Genomic DNA, 18,690 nt, shown 5'->3' with positions numbered 1-18,690 from the left:
CACCACTGGGTTGCAGCGGCCTAGTCCATCTTGACACTCTCTGGGGTGTTATTTTGAAGGTTTGTTAGTAGAAAAGAGGATCCCCCACCCCCCGAAGGAGCTGCTTGGTGATTTTGGGTTCTCTGATCTCTGCCTCAACTCCAGGAATGGCCTCAGCCCCTCTGGCATACCAGGTAGCTAAAATCTCTGCAAACACTTTTTAAGGACACAAGTAGAAAATACTGTTAGCCTGGTTGTGGATTGTTACCAGAAACAGAGAGCCACACCAGTAGTGATAAACAAGTTGAATATATTCACGGTTAAAAATATGGGGATACTTATAACACTGTTGAACCTTACTGCAGAGTAGGGATGAGCCGAACACCCCCCTGTTCGGTTCACACCAGAACATGCGAACAGGAAAAAAGTTTGTTCGAACACGCGAACACCGTTAAAGTCTATGGGACACGAACATGAATAATCAAAAGTGCTAATTTTAAAGGCTAATATGCAAGTTATTGTCATAAAAAGTGTTTGGGGACCTGGGTCCTGCCCCAGGGGACATGGATCAATGCAAAAAAAGTTTTAAAAACGCCCGTTTTTTCAGGAGCAGTGATTTTAATAATGCTTAAAGTCAAACAATAAAAGTGTAATATCCCTTTAAATTTCGTACCTGGGGGGTGTCTATAGTATGCCTGTAACGGGGCGCATGTTTCCTGTGTTTAGAACAGTCTGACAGCAAAATGACATTTTGAAGGAAAAAACTCATTTAAAACTACCCGCGGCTATTGCATTGCCGACAATACACATAGAAGTTCATTGATAAAAACGGCATGGGAATTCCCCAAAGGGGAACCCCGAACCAAAATTAAAAAAAAAAAATGACGTGGGAGTCCCCCTAAATTCCATACCAGGCCCTTCAGGTCTGGTATGGATTTTAAGGGGAACCCCGCGCAAAAAAAAAAAAAAAAAAAAAAACGGCGTGGGGTCCCCCCAAAAATCCATACCAGACCCTTATCCGAGCACGCAACCTGGCAGGCCGCAGGAAAAGAGGGGGGGACGAGAGTGCGGCCCCCCCCTCCTGAACCGTACCAGGCCACATGCCCTCAACATTGGGAGTGTGCTTTGGGGTAGCCCCCCAAAACACCTTGTCCCCATGTTGATGAGGACAAGGGCCTCATCCCCACAACCCTGGCCGGTGGTTGTGGGGGTCTACGGGCGGGGGGGCTTATCGGAATTTGGAAGCCCCCTTTAACAAGGGGACCCCCAGATCCCGGCCCCCCCCCGTGTGAAATGGTAAGGGGGTACAAAAGTACCCCTACCATTTCACTAAAAAAACTGTCAAAAATGTTAAAAATGACAAGAGACAGTTTTTGACAATTCCTTTATTTAAATACTTCTTCTTTCTTCTATCTTCCTTCATCTTCTGGTTCTTCTGGTTCTTCTGGCTCTTCTGGTTCTTCCTCCGGCGTTCTCATCCAGCATCTCCTCCGCGGCGTCTTCTATCTTCTTCTCCTCGGGCCGCTCCGCACCCATGGCATGGGGGGAGGCTCCCGCTCTTCTCTTCTTCTTCATCTCTTCTTCTCTTCTTCTCTTCTTCTCTTCTTCATTTTCTTCTCCGGGCCGCTCCGCAACCATGCTGGCATGAAGGGAGGCTCCCGCTGTGTGACGGCGCTCCTCGTCTGACAGTTCTTAAATAACGGGGGGCGGGGCCACCCGGTGACCCCGCCCCCCTCTGACGCACGGGACATGACGGGACTTCCCTGTGGCATTCCCCGTGACGTCACAGGGAAGTCCCGTCAAGTCACCGTGCGTCAGAGGGGGGCGGGGTCACCGGGTGGCCCCGCCCCCCGTTATTTAAGAACTGTCAGACGAGGAGCGCCGTCACACAGCGGGAGCCTCCCGCCATGCTAGCATGTGTGAGGAGCGGCCCGGAGAAGAAAATGAAGAAGAGAAGAAAAGAAGAAGAGAAGAAGATGAAGAAGAAGAGAAGAGCGGGAGCCTCCCCCCATGCCATGGGTGCGGAGCGGTCCGAGGAGAAGAAGATAGAAGACGCCGCGGAGGAGATGCTGGACGAGAATGCCTGAGGAAGAACCAGAAGAGCCAGAAGAACCAGAAGAACCAGAAGATGAAGGAAGATAGAAGAAAGAAGAAGTATTTAAATAAAGGAATTGTCAAAAACTGTCTCTTGTCATTTTTAACATTTTTGACAGTTTTTTAGTGAAATGGTAGGGGTACTTTTGTACCCCCTTACCATTTCACACGGGGGGGTCGGGATCTGGGGGTCCCCTTGTTAAAGGGGGCTTCCAGATTCCGATAAGCCCCCCACCCACAGACCCCCACAACCACCGGCCAGGGTTGTGGGGATGAGGCCCTTGTCCTCATCAACATGGGGACAAGGTGTTTTGGGGGGCTACCCCAAAGCACCCTCCCAATGTTGAGGGCATGTGGCCTGGAACGGTTCAGGAGGGGGGGGCCGCACTCTCGTCCCCCCCTCTTTTCCTGCGGCCTGCCAGGTTGCGTGCTCGGATAAGGGTCTGGTATGGATTTTTGGGGGGACCCCACGCCGTTTTTTTTTTTTTTTTTTGGCGCGGGGTTCCCCTTAAAATCCATACCAGACCTGAAGGGTCTGGTATGGAATTTAGGGGGAACCCCACGTCATTTTTTTTTTTTTTAATTTTGGCCGGGGTTCCCCTTAATATCCATACCAGACCTGAAGGGCCTGGTATGGAATTTAGGGGGACTCCCACGTCATTTTTTTTTTTTAATTTTGGTTCGGGGTTCCCCTTTGGGGAATTCCCATGCCGTTTTTATCAATGAACTTCTATGTGTATTGTCGGCAATGCAATAGCCGCGGGTAGTTTTAAATGAGTTTTTTCCTTCAAAATGTCATTTTGCTGTCAGACTGTTCTAAACACAGGAAACATGCGCCCCTTTACAGGCATACTATAGACACCCCCCAGGTACAAAATTTAAAGGGATATTACACTTTTATTGTTTGACTTTAAGCATTATTAAAATCACTGCTCCTGAAAAAACGGCCGTTTTTAAAACTTTTTTTTGCATTGATCCATGTCCCCTGGGGCAGGACCTGGGTCCCCAAACACTTTTTATGACATTAACTTGCATATTAGCCTTTAAAATTAGCACTTTTGATTTCTCCCATAGACTTTTAAAGGGTGTTCTGCGGCATTCGAATTTACCGCGAACACCCCAAATTGTTCGCTGTTCGGCGAACTTGCGAACAGCCAATGTTCGAGTCGAACATGAGTTCGACTCGAACTCGAAGCTCATCCCTACTGCAGAGTATCAATACAATAGAAGTGACAACTTTCAATATTTTGCAACTGTAAATATATAAAAAAAGTAATCTCTATACCCATAACATGGGTGCTGAGAGGGAGGAGAGAAGGTTTGTCAACTTCTCAGCTTCTTCTGGACCGTGAAAACTGTTGAAAACAACAAAATGGAATAAATGGGTACGGTGAACCGAGTTCTGTAACGTTACAGGTCCTGGGTTGAAGAGTACTGGTGTCTTCTGCTAGCAAATGTTGGGGCCCTTTGTAAAGAAAGTAGGTTCAGTCAAGCAAAATTGAGACAGTAATCATCTAGGATATTCTGGTAGTGGTTTGTAAGAACAGACTGGCTAAAAGTGTTCTCCAAACAAACATCCCCTGACACTAGAATGGGGAATAGGCGTCTGCATGCAGTGTCTGTACTGTGTTAAGAAGGATGTTTGGATTTTCACCCGCTCACCAATCCTCTATGCGATGACACAATGGTGATTCCAAATGCTGTTTCAGGCTCCTGGCAATGTTGTAAGACACCAGATCACCTCCTGTTGGCCGATCAGGATGGCTGGTAGCTAAACTGGCAAGATGACTGGACAGCGGCCTACTTGACACCTGGATGGGTAATGCGATCCCTGAAGCGGTGTGGATCGTCTCTGTTGGACTAGGCGGCACTGAGTTGCTCAGTGTGGGTGTCACTGTTCCTGGCTCCTTTCTCCTCAATCTCTTGGCAGCAGTCTTTGGCAAAACACGTCTTTCTCTCTCAGGGGGAGTTTCACCACACACTCCCTCATGTCAGTGTGGCTTTCTCTCTCAGGTGGAGTTCAAACTGTCACACCACCCAGGGGCTTTTTTGGCTTGGTCTCGGTCTCTCCTCAGCCACCTCAGTCTCACTCTCCATCTCTGCACTTTCCTGTCAGAGCCTTTTCTTTTCCTGGGCTTCTAGACTTTCTCTCTCTCCCTCTCAAATCTCCTCAGCCTCCTTAGCTCTTCCTGAAACTCCCCCTTTTCCCAGTATGCTCTGTGTCTCTCAGTTTTCTAGAAGGACAAGTCAGCATCTTCCTGTCTCCATCTTGTGGCCAAAACGAGAAATTGCATTACAGCATGCCTGATACACATTGTATAAATGTATTGTATTTCACAGTTTTATTTTCACTAGATTAAAAGAGAAAAAAAAACATTTAGATCTCAGGCAGCCCTTTATTGGATAATTAATTTGAACTGTAGCAGTATTTTTGCCTGGATTACAAAGAGTATTTTAACCAAACCCTCTAATGGTATGCATTTTATGCTCTACTAGGTGGCAGTAATGCTGAGGGATTTCACTAGACTGCACTTGTCAAATCCTCAACACACTGACGTTATCACACAGTGATTAATATTGGCTAATATCAAGCCACTAAAGGGCTACCCCAAATGATGGCCCACCATAAGCATTAAACACAAAACAATAATTTCCACTGCTCTGAGGTCCTTAACTGTTGAATGGGACTATGTGACAAATCCAAATGCTTGGCGGATGCAGCCTTCCATGGATAGGAGAATCCAAAATGGAACTACAAAAGCAAAGTAACAGGAAGGTGCAAGCACCTAGTGCATTCCCAAAAATTTATTTGCGCAAATAAAATAGATGAAGATTGAATACTTACATAAATGCAACTGTTTAAAGCACATGGGCCACAAGATGCCAATACAGTGTGGAGTATACATATCCTACACTGTGTGGCATCTTGTGGTCCATGCGCTTTAACAGTTACATTTTGTATAAGTATTCAATAGGCAGTTTTAAGAAGCATACTTCTGTCCTTGTTTAGCTAGTTTCTATATGATAGTATCTCGGGCGACAATGTGGAATCATGTGGAGCTATATTCCTGCATCCTTTAGTTTAATAAGAGATAAATGCCACACAAAATATCAATAAAAACAAATATCATGTAAAAAAAAAATCCAAATGCAATAATCTTTTGCGCTTTTTTCTTTCCACTTCAAACACTTATATACTTTCACAAAGCGTATCAACTGAATGTGCTGATAGTCTCTTGTTAAGTGTATCCACTTTTACACTCACACACTTTTAGCACCTTCAGTGCTCCACCAACACCAGTTGTGTTCTCACCTGGTATATCTGACCAGTGGTGTCGCTGGCGGGGGTGCAGGCCTCACCTGGGTGACACCTGCCAGAGGGGTGACACCTGTGGGCAGCGGAATGGCATGGTCTGCACACCCCTGCACTGATCTGTGTCTCTCCAGCTGTCTACCTCAGCGGAGAGGACTGAACTGCCTCCTCCTTTCTCTCTGTTTACATGTACACAGGAGGAGGGAGTCCAAGGATGGACACACCGCTGTGCCTATCCTGCGCTGTTCTGAGGTCTGAACAGTGTATTGTATTTGTAGATGGACATGTGCTGGGGGCGCTTTGGGAGGGGAGAAGGGGGGACTACTAGCACAAGTGTAGAGGTGGGATCTATGCTGATGGAGTGGGTCCGCATTGAGGGGGGTCTATGCTGATGGAGGGGGGTCTGCACTGAGGAGGGTGGTCTGCACTGAGGAGGGTTTATGCTGATGAAGGGGGGGTCTATGCTGATGGAGGGGGGGTCTATGCTGAGGGAGGGGGGGTGTCTTTACTGAGGGAGGGGGCTCTATACTGAGGAAGAGGGGGTCTGTACTGAGGGAGAGGGGTCTATACTGCACTTTTGGGGAACAAGGGTGAGCGGGTTCGTTGGTTTGAGAGGAACCCGTTCCCATTTTCGGCTGAGTTCGCCACTGCAATTGTGTACTAATTGCGAAGTTTGCTAGAAAGGGAGTACAGCAGTGTGCAAATGGTCCATCCAGTATTTTTAGTGTTAACTTTTTTTTTTTTTCAAAGAGTTCCCCTAATTATGCATCTATTCTTGGGGTAGGTGACTTCTCTACATGATATCCTATTGAGGGCACTTTGTATTGTATTATAGTATTACTTTTTTTTCTTCTGTATCTTTACATTAAAGATGTAAAAAATGAGCATTAAAGAGGTTGTAAACTTGGAAAAAAAAGAAAAGTAAGACAAAGGCATAATGAGCTAGTATCCATCACATACTAGCTCATTATGAAATACTTACCTTGGAACAAAGCTCTCTCATCGGTGCCCGCACACCGCTGAGACGGCTAACATTTCCCCCCGGAGTTTCTTCTGGGTTCGTGGGCTCCGGCGCTGTGATTGGCCAGAGCTGCAATTATGTCACTACTGCGCATGCGTGCGGAAGCCATCGGTCACGGCACAGGGCCCTGAAGAAACAGCACGGGCGGCCGTTTTTTTCAGAGCGCATGCGCCGATGACATTGGTGTATATAGTAACTATCTCCTAAACGTTGCAAGTTTAGGAGATATTTACAGTACCTACAGGTAAGCCTTATTATAGGGCTTACCTGTAGGTACAATTAAAAAGGAGGACTTCCTCACTAAGGGTTTGTTGCTTCTGTATGCTTACTACTAACTCTGTCAGTATCTCATTATTATTATTATTATTATTATACAGGATTTATATAGCGGCAACAGTTTGCACAGCACTTTACAATACAAAGGGAGACAAAACAGCAACAATACAATTTATTACAAGAGGGTTAGGAGGGTCTATTTGAGTGGTTGTTAGGTGGGTGTAAATGGTTTATGGTAATATACTGTATGAATCTGGGGTTTTGGAGCTGTGCCTCCTTTCCTCGAAGATGGGGATCCATCTCATGAAGGACTGTTGGTATTTTGTTTTCTTTGTCTCTCCAGCCATAGGGTATTTGTACATCTTTATGTACACAATGTTGACATTATGTAATCTTTTTTCATTCATTTTACATAAGACATTGTTTGTCTTATCACACTGTGTTATTTGTAAGTCATAATTTTGCAGAAATCGACTGTCTAACCTAGATGCAATAGGCATGAATCCTGAGGAAGCGAGCTGATCTTGAAATGCATCAGTCTTTGATTCCACCTATGGATAATCGCTTTTAACCACTAGCCGACTGCCTGTCGTCGTTTAGCAGCAGAATGGCTCCTCTGCGCAAATCGCCTTAGCTGTACGGCGGCCGCTTTAAGGGGTATAGTGGTCACGAAGAGCCAATGTGTGTGCCTGTCGGCCGCGATGTCCGCCAGGCACCCGCGATCGCTCGTGACAGAGCAGGAACGGGGATCTGTGCGTGTAAACACACAAATCCACGTCCTGTCAGGGGAGAGGAGGCAGATTGTGTGTTCCTAGTATATAGGAACACCGATCGGTCTCCTCCAGTCAGTACCATCCCCCCCACAGTTAGAACACACAGTGAGGGGACACATTTATCACTTGATCGCCCCCTAGTGTTAACCACTTCCCTGCCAGTGACATTTATAGAGTAATCAGTGGCTATTTATAGCACTGATCGCTGTATAAATGTCAAGGGTTTAAAAAAAGTGTCAAAAGTGTCCGAGCTGTCCGACGCAATGTCGCAGTTACAATAAAAATTGCAGATCAGCGCCATTACTAGAAAAAAAAAAAATAATAATAAAAATGCCATTAATCATTAACCTATTTTGTAGGAGCTATACGTTTTGCGTAAACCAATCGCTTATTGCTATTTTTTTTACCAGAAATATGTAGAAAAATACATATTGGCCTAAACCGAGGGAAAATTTTGTTTATGTTTTTTTAAAAATTGAGATATTTATTATAGCAAAAAGTAACAAATATTGTATTTTTTCAAAATTGTTGCTCTTTTTTTGTTTATAGCGCAAAAAAAAAAAAAACACACACACAGAGGTGATCAAATACCCCCAAAAGAAAGCTCTTTTTGTGGGGGAAAAAAAGGACGTCAATTTTGTTTGGATACAGTGTTGCACGACCGTGCAATAGTCAGTTAAGGTGACAGTGCCGTATCGCAAAAAAAGGCCTGGTCAAGAAGAGGGTAAATCCTTCCGGGGCTGACGTGGTTAATGTTGATGCACATGTTTCTTTTATTAATGTCATGGAGTTTTGTCCTTTTATATTTATTTCTACAAAAAAGTCTAGATGCTTTTATGAGATTATGTTCATTCTGTAAGGTAAATTAGAATTCTATGTTTCCTACACGCCACAGTGATATTGGGGTTTAAGGTGTTTTAAGTGGTAAAGAAAAGAAAAAGTTAATGGAAAATAAAAATTGTAAAGTCCTGGTAAATACAGCACTATGGGGTTGATTTACTAAAACTGGAAAGTGCAAAATCTGATGCAGCTCTGCATACAGTAGAAACCAATCAGCTTCTAGTTTTTTTTCTTTGTCACTTGCCAACCACAATAAGTATATACAGTGCCTTGCAAATGTAGCTTCTCCTTCCATCAAGGCTCAGACTAATAATTGTGTAAGGTGGTTGTTAACCCACTTACATAAAAACATCACATCTGCACTGTAATATACCAATAAATGTACCTGTGCCTGTGTTAGGTAAAAAAATATGCTTATCTGTATCTATAACAGCTCGGTTCCCAACGCTCAACTGCCTCTTTGGGTCTCCTCTCTTTCAGACTTTCAGTTCCAGTGGGCGGGACCAAGCATTCCCGCTGGCGTCAGCTGTAAAGGAGAGTGAAAGCCACGTCAGGTGAGCGCCAGGGAGCCGCCCTTTTATACAGTGCCTTGCAAAAGTATTCAGCCCCCTTGGCTTTCTACCTATTTTGTTACATTACAGCCTTTAGTTCAATGTTTTTTTTTTAATCTGAATTATATGTAATGGCTCAGAACACAATAGTCTAAGTTGGTGAAGTAAAATTAGAGAAATATATACATAAAACTATTTTTCAGAAATAAAAAACTGATAATTGGCATGTGCCTATGTATTCACCCCCTTTCTTATGAAGCCCATTAAAAGCTCTGGTGCAACCAATTACCTTCGGAAGTCACATAATTGGTGAAATGATGTTGTTAAGTAAAAGTCAGGGTTAGCTTATAAAAAAATATCCAAATCTTTAATGATCCCTAGGAGCACCATCAAATCTATTATAACCAAATGGAAAGAACATGGCACAACAGCAAACCTGTCAAGAGACGGCCGCACCCAAAACTCACAGACCGGGCAAGGAGGGCATTAATCAGAGAGGCAGCATAGAGACCTAAGGTAACCCTGGAGGAGATGCAGAGTTCCACAGCAGAGACTGGAGTATCTGTAAATAGGATGACAGTAAGCCGTACTCTCCATAGAGTTGGGCTTTATGGCAGAGTGGCCAGAAGAAAGCCAATACTTTCAGCAAAAAAGAAAATGGCACGTTTTGAGTTTGTGAAAAGGCATGTGGGAGACTACCAAAATGTATGGCGGAAGGTGCTCTGGTCTGATGAGACTAAAATTGAACTTTTTGGCCATCAAAGAAAACCCAACACATCACATCACCCAAAGAACACCATTCCCACAGTGAAACATGGTGGTGGAAACATCATGCTGTGGGGATGTATTTCAGCAGTCGGGACTGGGAAACTGGTCAGAGATGAGGGAAAGATGGATGGTGCTAAATACAGGGATATTCTTGAGCAAAACCTGTACCACTCTGTGTGTGATTTGAGGCTAGGACGGAGGTTCACCTTCCAGCAGGACAATAACTTCAAACACACTGCTAAAGCAACACTTGAGTGGTTTAAGAGGAAACATGTAAATGTGTTGGAATGAAAAAATGTATTAATTTTTAGGGTATCTATAGCGCGAATCAGGTTTTTTTATTGTATTTGATTTGGTGTATGTGCGTCATATATTTTGAATTGCTGCGTTTACAGTCATAGTTCACGCTAATTTCTCACTATATCTCTTAGCACGGTTTTATTTATTTTTTTTCAAATGTGTTGGAATGGCCTAGTCAAAGCCCAGACCTCAATCCAATAGCAAATCTGTGGTCAGAATTGCTTTTCACAAGTGCAAACCATCCAATTTGAAGGAGCTGGAGCAGTTTTGAAAGGAGGAATGGGCAAAAATCCCAGTGGTAAGATGTGGCAAGCTCATAGAGACTTATCCAAAGTGTCTTGGAGCAGTGATAGCCGCAAAAGGTGGCTCTACAAAGTATTGACTTTAGGGGGCTGAATAGTTATGCACATTGACTTTTTCTGTTATTTTGTCCTATTTGTTGTTTGCTTCACAATAAAAAAAAATCTTCAAAGTTGTGGGCATGTTCTGTAAATTAAATGATGCAAATCCTCAAACAATCCATGATAATTCCAGGTTGTAAGGCAACAAAACACGACAAAATGCACAGGGGGTGAATACTTTTGCAAGGCACTGTATACGCTGCAGTTTGCAAGTGGTTTACCAGGGTTATGGCTGAAGCTATCAGCCATAACCCCCAGTATTTTCTTTTCAGCCGGCGGCTAGCTTTCTCATGAAAGCAGTCTGAGGGGGCTCATTAGCCACTGGATCACTTTCAGAAGCGGCATCCTCTCGCTGGTGTTTCTGGTGCCTATTGTTTTCACCGGTGCATCTGAGAAACTATCCCATGGTGTGGTCAGTTGGTCACAGAGGTGGACGGAGACCAGATCGTTTCTGATCATGAAGTCTGAGCTACCCTTCCCCTGACTGACAATGCTGCTGTCTGCTGTGCCTTCCATTCTCATTCCACCACCAGAGTTGTGTCTCACCAATACAGGAGGTGTGTTACTGGTCAGATCACCATGTGAAAACAGAGGGAAAAAAGCCAAAGAAAAGAAAATGTATTCAGCCAACACATCTGATTGGGGAGCTGCAATATACTACATTTTTGATTTTGGGTTAAATACTGCTTTAATGTGTTTTGGAATGGTATGCAGGAAATGTTATGGGGAAAGTTAATCATTACTCTTTCAGACACTTTACTTGTTTGCCTGTTCCTCATTTCATTCTTTTCCACCTGAGTGATTACAACATTTTTTTACTGCTCCACTAACCGTCATTCTCAAAATGAAATGGGATCTACAACAGTTACATTTGCAGTTCCAATCCACAGTTCTAGTTTTCTCTGAATTTATCCCATGCCTTTTATAAAATAAATACCCCAGATTATTTGCAGAGAAAATCAGGAAACAGGTTAGTAGATCCAAGCAGGCTTCTCCCTTTAATTGGTAGATTTTCTTACAGGGACACTCTGCTGGAATGGGGTATCCCTGGTCTATGCAGACAAGATTTAGTCCATTCCTCAGAGGTTTGTTTGAACATTTAATGATTTGCAGTCAATGACCAAATTTGGCCACGGGTGGGGCCAGACCTTAGGTAGGCTTGGCATCTGGGCAATGTCAATCGCTAAGTAAGCAAACAAGCAATGCTTTAATATTTTTCTGGTATACAGGGGGTCCCCTAGTTACAAACATCTGACTTACAAACGACTCCTACTTACAAACGGAGGGAGAAAACAGGAAGTGAGAGGAAATATACCCCTAGGAGAGGAAATTCACTCCTGTAAGAGCTATTATGGGGAAAAGGTACCTTCACTGATGCTTTATCACCAAGGCTTGTTTCCACAACAACCCAAAATTTTCAAAATCCAATTGTCATTGGGACAGAAAGTGAGGTGAAATCTTCTGAACAGGGGCACACACAGCAAAACAAATGTTACAGGGGTGTTAATCCTTCCCTATGCTATCCAAAAAGCTTAAAAATAGTTTTTTTGGCTGGAGCTACACTTGAAAAATGTACCTGTTCCGACTTACAAACAGATTCAACTTAAGAACAAACCTACAGTCCCTAACTTGTTTGTAACCCGGGGACCCCCTGTATAGTGTTTGTTAAGTGGCACTGAGCTTCAATGACTAAGCCAACATTTATTTTTCCCTTGTGGTTTCCTGCTAGGGTGGGGATGGTAGTGTGTAGTTCCATTTATGTGGAGCATCACCTTGTATTCTTTGAGACATTTACACCCTAATTTGCTGCCAAAGCTAATGTGACAACATATCAAATTAAATAAAGTATCAATGTAATTGTCAATGAAACAAAGAAATCCTACAAGCAAGGTTCTCTTTTTAACTTTGTTCCCCCCACTGGCCATGCAAAATGCTGCACTGACCTCTCTAGTTGCCTTTAATTTGAATGTATTCTTTTCCAAAGATCCATAAAGCGGAGCTCCACTCAAAAGGGAAAGCTCGCTTGTCTGCCTCCTCCTCCGCTGTCACATTTGGCAGCTTTTTTTTGGGGGGGGGTTTGACAGGTACCCACACCCCCCACCTCCGGCTCAGTTCACCACGGCAAACTTAGACGGAAGTTTGACCCCCCTCCTTCCCCTGCAGCCTTCTGGGACACTTCACAGGTCCCAGAAGACTGCAGCCCATTCACAAAGTGAAGCGCGCTTTGCGCATGCGCAGTAGAAAACCAGCTGTGGACCTGCAAGGCTCCACTGCTGGCTTCCCTTGGTCAGAATGGCCATGTCAGTACCCGATACCTGATTGAAGAATCGGCTTGGGAGAGGACATCACTGGATGCCTGGAGAGGTAAGTGCCCTAATATTAAAAGTCAGCCACTACAGTATTTGTAGCAGCAGACTTAATTTTTGGGGTTTTTTTTTTGGGGGGGGGCCCTTGGGCTCCTCTTTAACCACTTTCCGCCTGCCCACCGTCAAATGATGGCTGGGTGGCTCGGCTCTCGTTCTGGGTGGATGTCATATGACGGTCTCCCAGAACAACCAATCTCGCGTACCCCTGGGATGTGCAGCGCTGCAATCGTAGCCATGACATGTTGCTAGGACATGGCGCAACCACGATCTGTGTAAAGAGCCGCGGCTCTTTAACCATGTGATTGGCTGTGTCCAATCACAGCCGGTCACATGTAAACATGGAGATGCCGTTAATCGGCGCTCGTCGCCTCACACTGACAGAGTGTGAGGAGAGGTGAGCAGATCAGCGGTATCTCCTCACAGAGGACATCTAGGGATGTAATCAGGGCACTGATCATCAGTGCCCTGATTACAATTAGCCAGCAATGTATGCCAGCAATGTATGCCCACCACTGCCAGCAATCAGTGCCAACCAGTGCCCACAATTGCCACCAATCTGTGCCCACATGTGCCAGCAATCAGTGGTCATTAGTGATGCCAGTCAGTGCTGACTATCAGTGCTGCCCATCAATGCCCATCACTGCTGCCCATCAGTGCTCATCACTGCTGCGCATCAATGCCACCTATCACTGCTCATCACTGCTGCGCATCAATGCCACCTATCAATGCTCTTCAGTGCTGACCATCAATGCCGACCATAAATGCCCATCAGTGCCGCCTATCCGTGCTGCCCATCTGTGCCCAACAGTACCGCCTATCTGTGCCCACCAGTACCACCTATCTGTTCCCAGCTACCACCAGTTCCACCCATTAGTGCTGCATATCAGTGCTCATCAGTGCCACATATCACTGCCACCTATCAGTGCCCATAAGTGCGGCATATTCATGCCTCCACATCAGTGCCACCTAATCAGTGCCCATAAGTGTCACCTCAGCAGTGCCCATAAGTGCTACCTCATCAGTGCAGCCTATCAGTGCAGCCTCATCAGCGCCCATCAGTGCTGCCTCATCAGCGCCCATCAGGGAAGGATAAAAAAATTCCTTATTTACAAAATTTACTGACTTCTTTTTTTTTTCAACATTTTTGGTCTTTTTTTTTTTTTTTTTTTTTTTAGGAAAAAAAAAAACCCAGGAGTAATTAAATACCACCAAAAGAAAGCTCTATTTGTGTGAAGAATATTATAACAATTTCACATGGTTATAGTGTAGCATGACTGCGCAATTGTCATTCAAAGTGTGAAAGCACTGAAAGCTAAAAATGGCTTGGGCAGGAAGGTGGTGTAAGTGCCCTGTATTGAGGTGGTTAAAAACACAAAAAAGACTCTGTAATAATATGAATGAATCATAAGGACTCCATTTTTCATAATTTCCATCATTTGATCTATTCCTGCTATTTCAGTATATGATCGTGTAAGAAAGTCTGTACAATAGCATACATCCTATAGTGTGTAATTATGGTCAAGCTCTTTCAAATTTGTATGTCCTGTTTATCCTTAGGCAACCAATTCATTTTATGACTAATTGCCCAGGTGCCCAGTTCACTGTTTTTTGGTATCTGTAAAAGTCTTTCTCTTTCTGTCACTTAGAGGACACACACCCCCTCCCTTTTTCCTTTGATCTGTATCCCATATAAGCTGCATGATCTCCCATTAAAGGACAGAGACCCTATGAATACACATCTTGTTTGCTTCCTGTATTTTTGGGTGTCTCCGGTACCGAGGGTCCAAAGTGGCTTGCTGAATTAACCAGAACCAGAATTCCTTTCAAAATGGGCACTCACCCTTGGTAAGTAAAATGTTTGTCTTATACTGACAAATTGTTTTCTTGCCTAGGCTCTGATAAAACTTTAGTGCCAGTAAATTTATTAGAAAGGAGACGGACCATGCCTTATAAATGTTAAAACGGTCTTTGGTAGACCTGTCCTTTTTTTTGAAGGATTTTGGAAATTAAAGAGGTCTTTGGTAGACCTGCAGTCTTTGGTAGACCTGTCTTCTGGAAAGACTTTATACATTTAAATAAGTAGTACTACACTCCTTTTGGGAAGGAGAAAAAGTGTTAATAAAGCAACTACCACCGGGACCTACATCTCTGTATGGCTTTTCTTCTCTATCACATAAGAGTATAAGATGATTTAATGGTGTGAATTGAAACTGCAAGGCAAGGCAGTGTTTCTTTCACTGTAATTGTGATAATGGGTCAGTTGCAGGGAAAGGATCTCCCAGCTCCTCCAAACCTCGGGGAAAAATGTAAAGATTATGTAGCTAGAGTATGTGAAACTAATTATGAATTTAATAAACCCCTGGGTATCTAACTTAACTAGGTGGACAGAAAGAATGCACAGTAGTGACCCATTCCCTCAAGAAGAAGATAATGATGAATTTCACATAGATATGGTATAGGGATTATGTCTGGGAGAACAAGAAAGCCTTCCCATGATATTCAGTGTCCCACTTAGTGGTTTCAGAGAAATAGAACAAACAAAAGGATGAGACAGATAAGAGATCAGACCCAACTGCCCCTCCCCTCCCACTCAACCTTCCACCATACACAAAACAATGTATAGGTAGGCATGGGAAGTGTAGTTTTAATAAAGAGATGTGCTAATATTTTGTCTACAGGTTGTAGTTGGCTAAGTGTGAGTGTTATGTTTGTTGTGTAGAGGTGTGTGAGATCCATGGATTATGTAATGTTAGTTGTATTAATATGCCTAAAGTGCTGTATCAACAAATTCAGTTGATAACACAGATTGAATATTGGTTGCATGATGATTTGTTTTGTGTTTGTTATGTATGTTTTAAAGTGATGTAACATTTCCACTAGTACAATTACAAGACTAAAAATGTTTGTCTGATTTAAAATCGTGAACAATTTGATCTATATAATTTGGAAAAAAAAATAACAACAATGACTTAAAATAATTGACTTTAAATTGTAAAAATCGTGTGCAATGTGTAGTCATTTTGCACTGTGGTAAAGTTAATATGGAAAATGACTTGCTGGGGTGGCTAAGCATGTGGTCATTGAAGCCACACCCATTGCAGTTAATAAAATTGATAAAAATAAGTAAAGTGAAATGTTAAAAGATTAGTGATGTTTTAAAAAAAAGCCTTTTTCCTTGACGATTTAAGTTTTAAAGAAAAAAAAAGGAATGCTGTCTTATAGTTTAACCACTTGACAACAATGCATTTAAACCCCCTTGTGACCAGACCAATTTTCAGCTTTCAGTGCTCTCACACTTTGAATGACAATTACTCAGTCATGTAATACTGTACCCAAATTAATTTTTTGCCTTTTTTTCCCATACAGAGATCTTTCTTTTGGTGGTATTTGATCACCTATGGGTTTTTTATTTTTTGCGCTGCAAATGAAAAAAGACCAAAAATTTTGAAAAAAAACATTTTTCTTAGTTTCTGTGATAAAATTTTTCAAATTATTAATTTTTCTTCATAAATTTTGGCCACAATTTATACTGGTACGTATCTTTGGTAAAAATAACCCAAATTAGTGGATATTATTTGGTCTTTGTGAAAGTTAGAGAGTCTACAAGCTGTGGTGTAAATCATAAAAAATTGATCACACCTAATGTACTGGCGGCCTCATCTCATTTCTTGCGATCCGAACAAGCCAGGAAAGTACAAAAACACCCCAAATGACCCCTTTTTTGAAAGCAGACATTCCAAGGTATTTAGGAGGTTTGAATGGTGAGGTTTTTGATGTTGTCATTTTTTTTTCCCACAATTCTTTGCAAAATGAAGATTTTTTTTTCCACAAAATTGTCATGGTCATAGGTTATTTCTCTAACATGGCATGTGTATACCACAAATGACACCCCAAAATACATTCTGCTACTCCTCCTGAGTATAATGATACCACATGTGTGGGACTTTTTCACAGCCTAGCCACATAGAGAGGCCCAACATGCAGGGAGCACCATCAGGTGTTCTAGGAGCATAAATGACACATCTAACTTGTTGATTACCTATTACACTTTTGAAGGCCCTGGAGCACCAGGACAATGACACTGATGACAGATGGCACTAATATGTGGCACTGATGACACGTGGAACTGATGACAGATGGCATTAATATGTGGCACTGATGACAGATGGCACTTATACGTGGCACTGATGACAGATGGCACTAATACGTGGCACTGATATGTATCGCGGAAAAAAGCAGGAGCACGTCCAGAGACGCCCTCCCGGCAACTGGAGTCCATGCTGTAGCAGTCTTTCAGCTATAGCGCGGACTCCTAGTGGTTAAGGAGCAATGACCCCCTCCCTTTCTTTGAAACAGGTTAAATTGCATTGCTTATGTGTGTGTAAACAGATGTAGTATCATGCAAATTGAGTGAGCTGAGTAAACTGAAAAAAAAAGTAAAAATTACCCCTTAGTAATGTACAAATTGTGTATTAAACTGTAATCTTTGTTTTCAAAAAGAAACAGGTTTGAAGAGTTTTCCAATTGGTTATGGTGAAGTATAACTTTCTTGTAAGAGATAGGAACTTATAAAAATGTTTGTTTTTTGAGCTGCTCAATTTTTTTTTTTTTTTAACAATGGTGAACAATAGTTTTTTTTATATTTAGTAAAGGTATACCATACATAAAATCAACATGGTAAAAATTAGTTTGATGTCAAACATTTTTTTATATTAGAAAAAGTGCACTGGTAAAGCAAATAAGAAAGACTTTCTTTATGGAATGTAATGTAATGTATGTTTGTGTTTTCATATGCTAATGTACTTGTTACAGGTATATAACCAGTGGTTTATTTTGTTTCTAGGCAAAAAATGGAATGTTTATCACTAAATTTTATCAGTGTTTTATCCCTCAGATTTGATAATTGGGTTTCATGGCCTTCAGAACAAAAGGAAATCACAGCTGCCATAGAAACTTTATACAAGATTGTTTTTTTTCCTGGTTTGTTGGATTTCACATGTGAATGTTTCTATTACATGTTATCTCACAAGACTTGTGTTTAAGACTGCTTCACCCCCCCCTGCTGTTATTGTAATTAGTTACACGCCCAGCCAGTGCTTACTTTTCAAGTTAAGCTCATTGCCTCAGGCTAATGTATGTTAATGTCCTTAGCAATACATCTGTGTGTCTCCAAATGTATTTCAAGCACTGTTTCCTGCCCAGTGTCACCATGCAGCTCTATTTGCTCCTAGAGTTTCCTGTTAGTCTGGTTTTACATGGCTATTTGTTAATATAGGTCTGGCCTCGTATTGTATGGTTTTGGGTGAGTCTGGAGAAGAGTTGTGCAGGAAGATTGTGTGGGGTGTCACCAGCTCTTGGCTGTTCCAAGGACCCTCACTTTCGTTATATGCGTGGGCATACTAAAATCTCCTCAGTTAATACCCATAGGGGTCCTTCCTGTCTTAGACTCCTTGTGTACTTTAACTAATTGTCTGTGTCCTGCATGCCAGGAAGACCAGTGCTCCAGTGCTACACTATGCCCCTGTCATTCACATGTGTCCTCTCTGAAGAGTGTAGGCAGTTTATTTGTATGGGTAAAAGATAACATTGTCTGATTACCGAATTGATAAATGAGGAAATTGCTCCGATGGTGACGTACTTTCCTAAACAGGGAATTAAAAAAAAAAAAGGGAGAGACAGGACTTAAGGGCCATAAACAACTTAGTTATACCCATTGCACCCACAGTGCCTGATGTGCCATCACTCGTCACCTCCATTCCATCTGATGCTGAATATTTCTCTGCGATTGATTTAACAAACACATTTTTTTCCGTCCCTATGGACGAGGAGACACAGCCAATACTTGCAGCATGTTTTAGAAACCGCCAGATGACATGGTGTGGAATGCCCCAGGGTTATGTGGACTCTCCTATAATCTACTCAGTGGCCCTCCAGGCAACATTGTGGTTCTGGACTCCCCGCCAAAGTTCTGTCCTACTCCAATATGTTCATAATTTTATTGTTGTGTA

Source organism: Aquarana catesbeiana, linkage group LG03 (assembly GCF_042186555.1).
Source record: "Aquarana catesbeiana isolate 2022-GZ linkage group LG03, ASM4218655v1, whole genome shotgun sequence".
NCBI classification, from domain to species: Eukaryota; Metazoa; Chordata; class Amphibia; order Anura; family Ranidae; genus Aquarana; species Aquarana catesbeiana.
The sequence above is the reverse complement of the archived record's forward strand: the minus strand, read 5'-3'. Positions refer to the sequence as shown.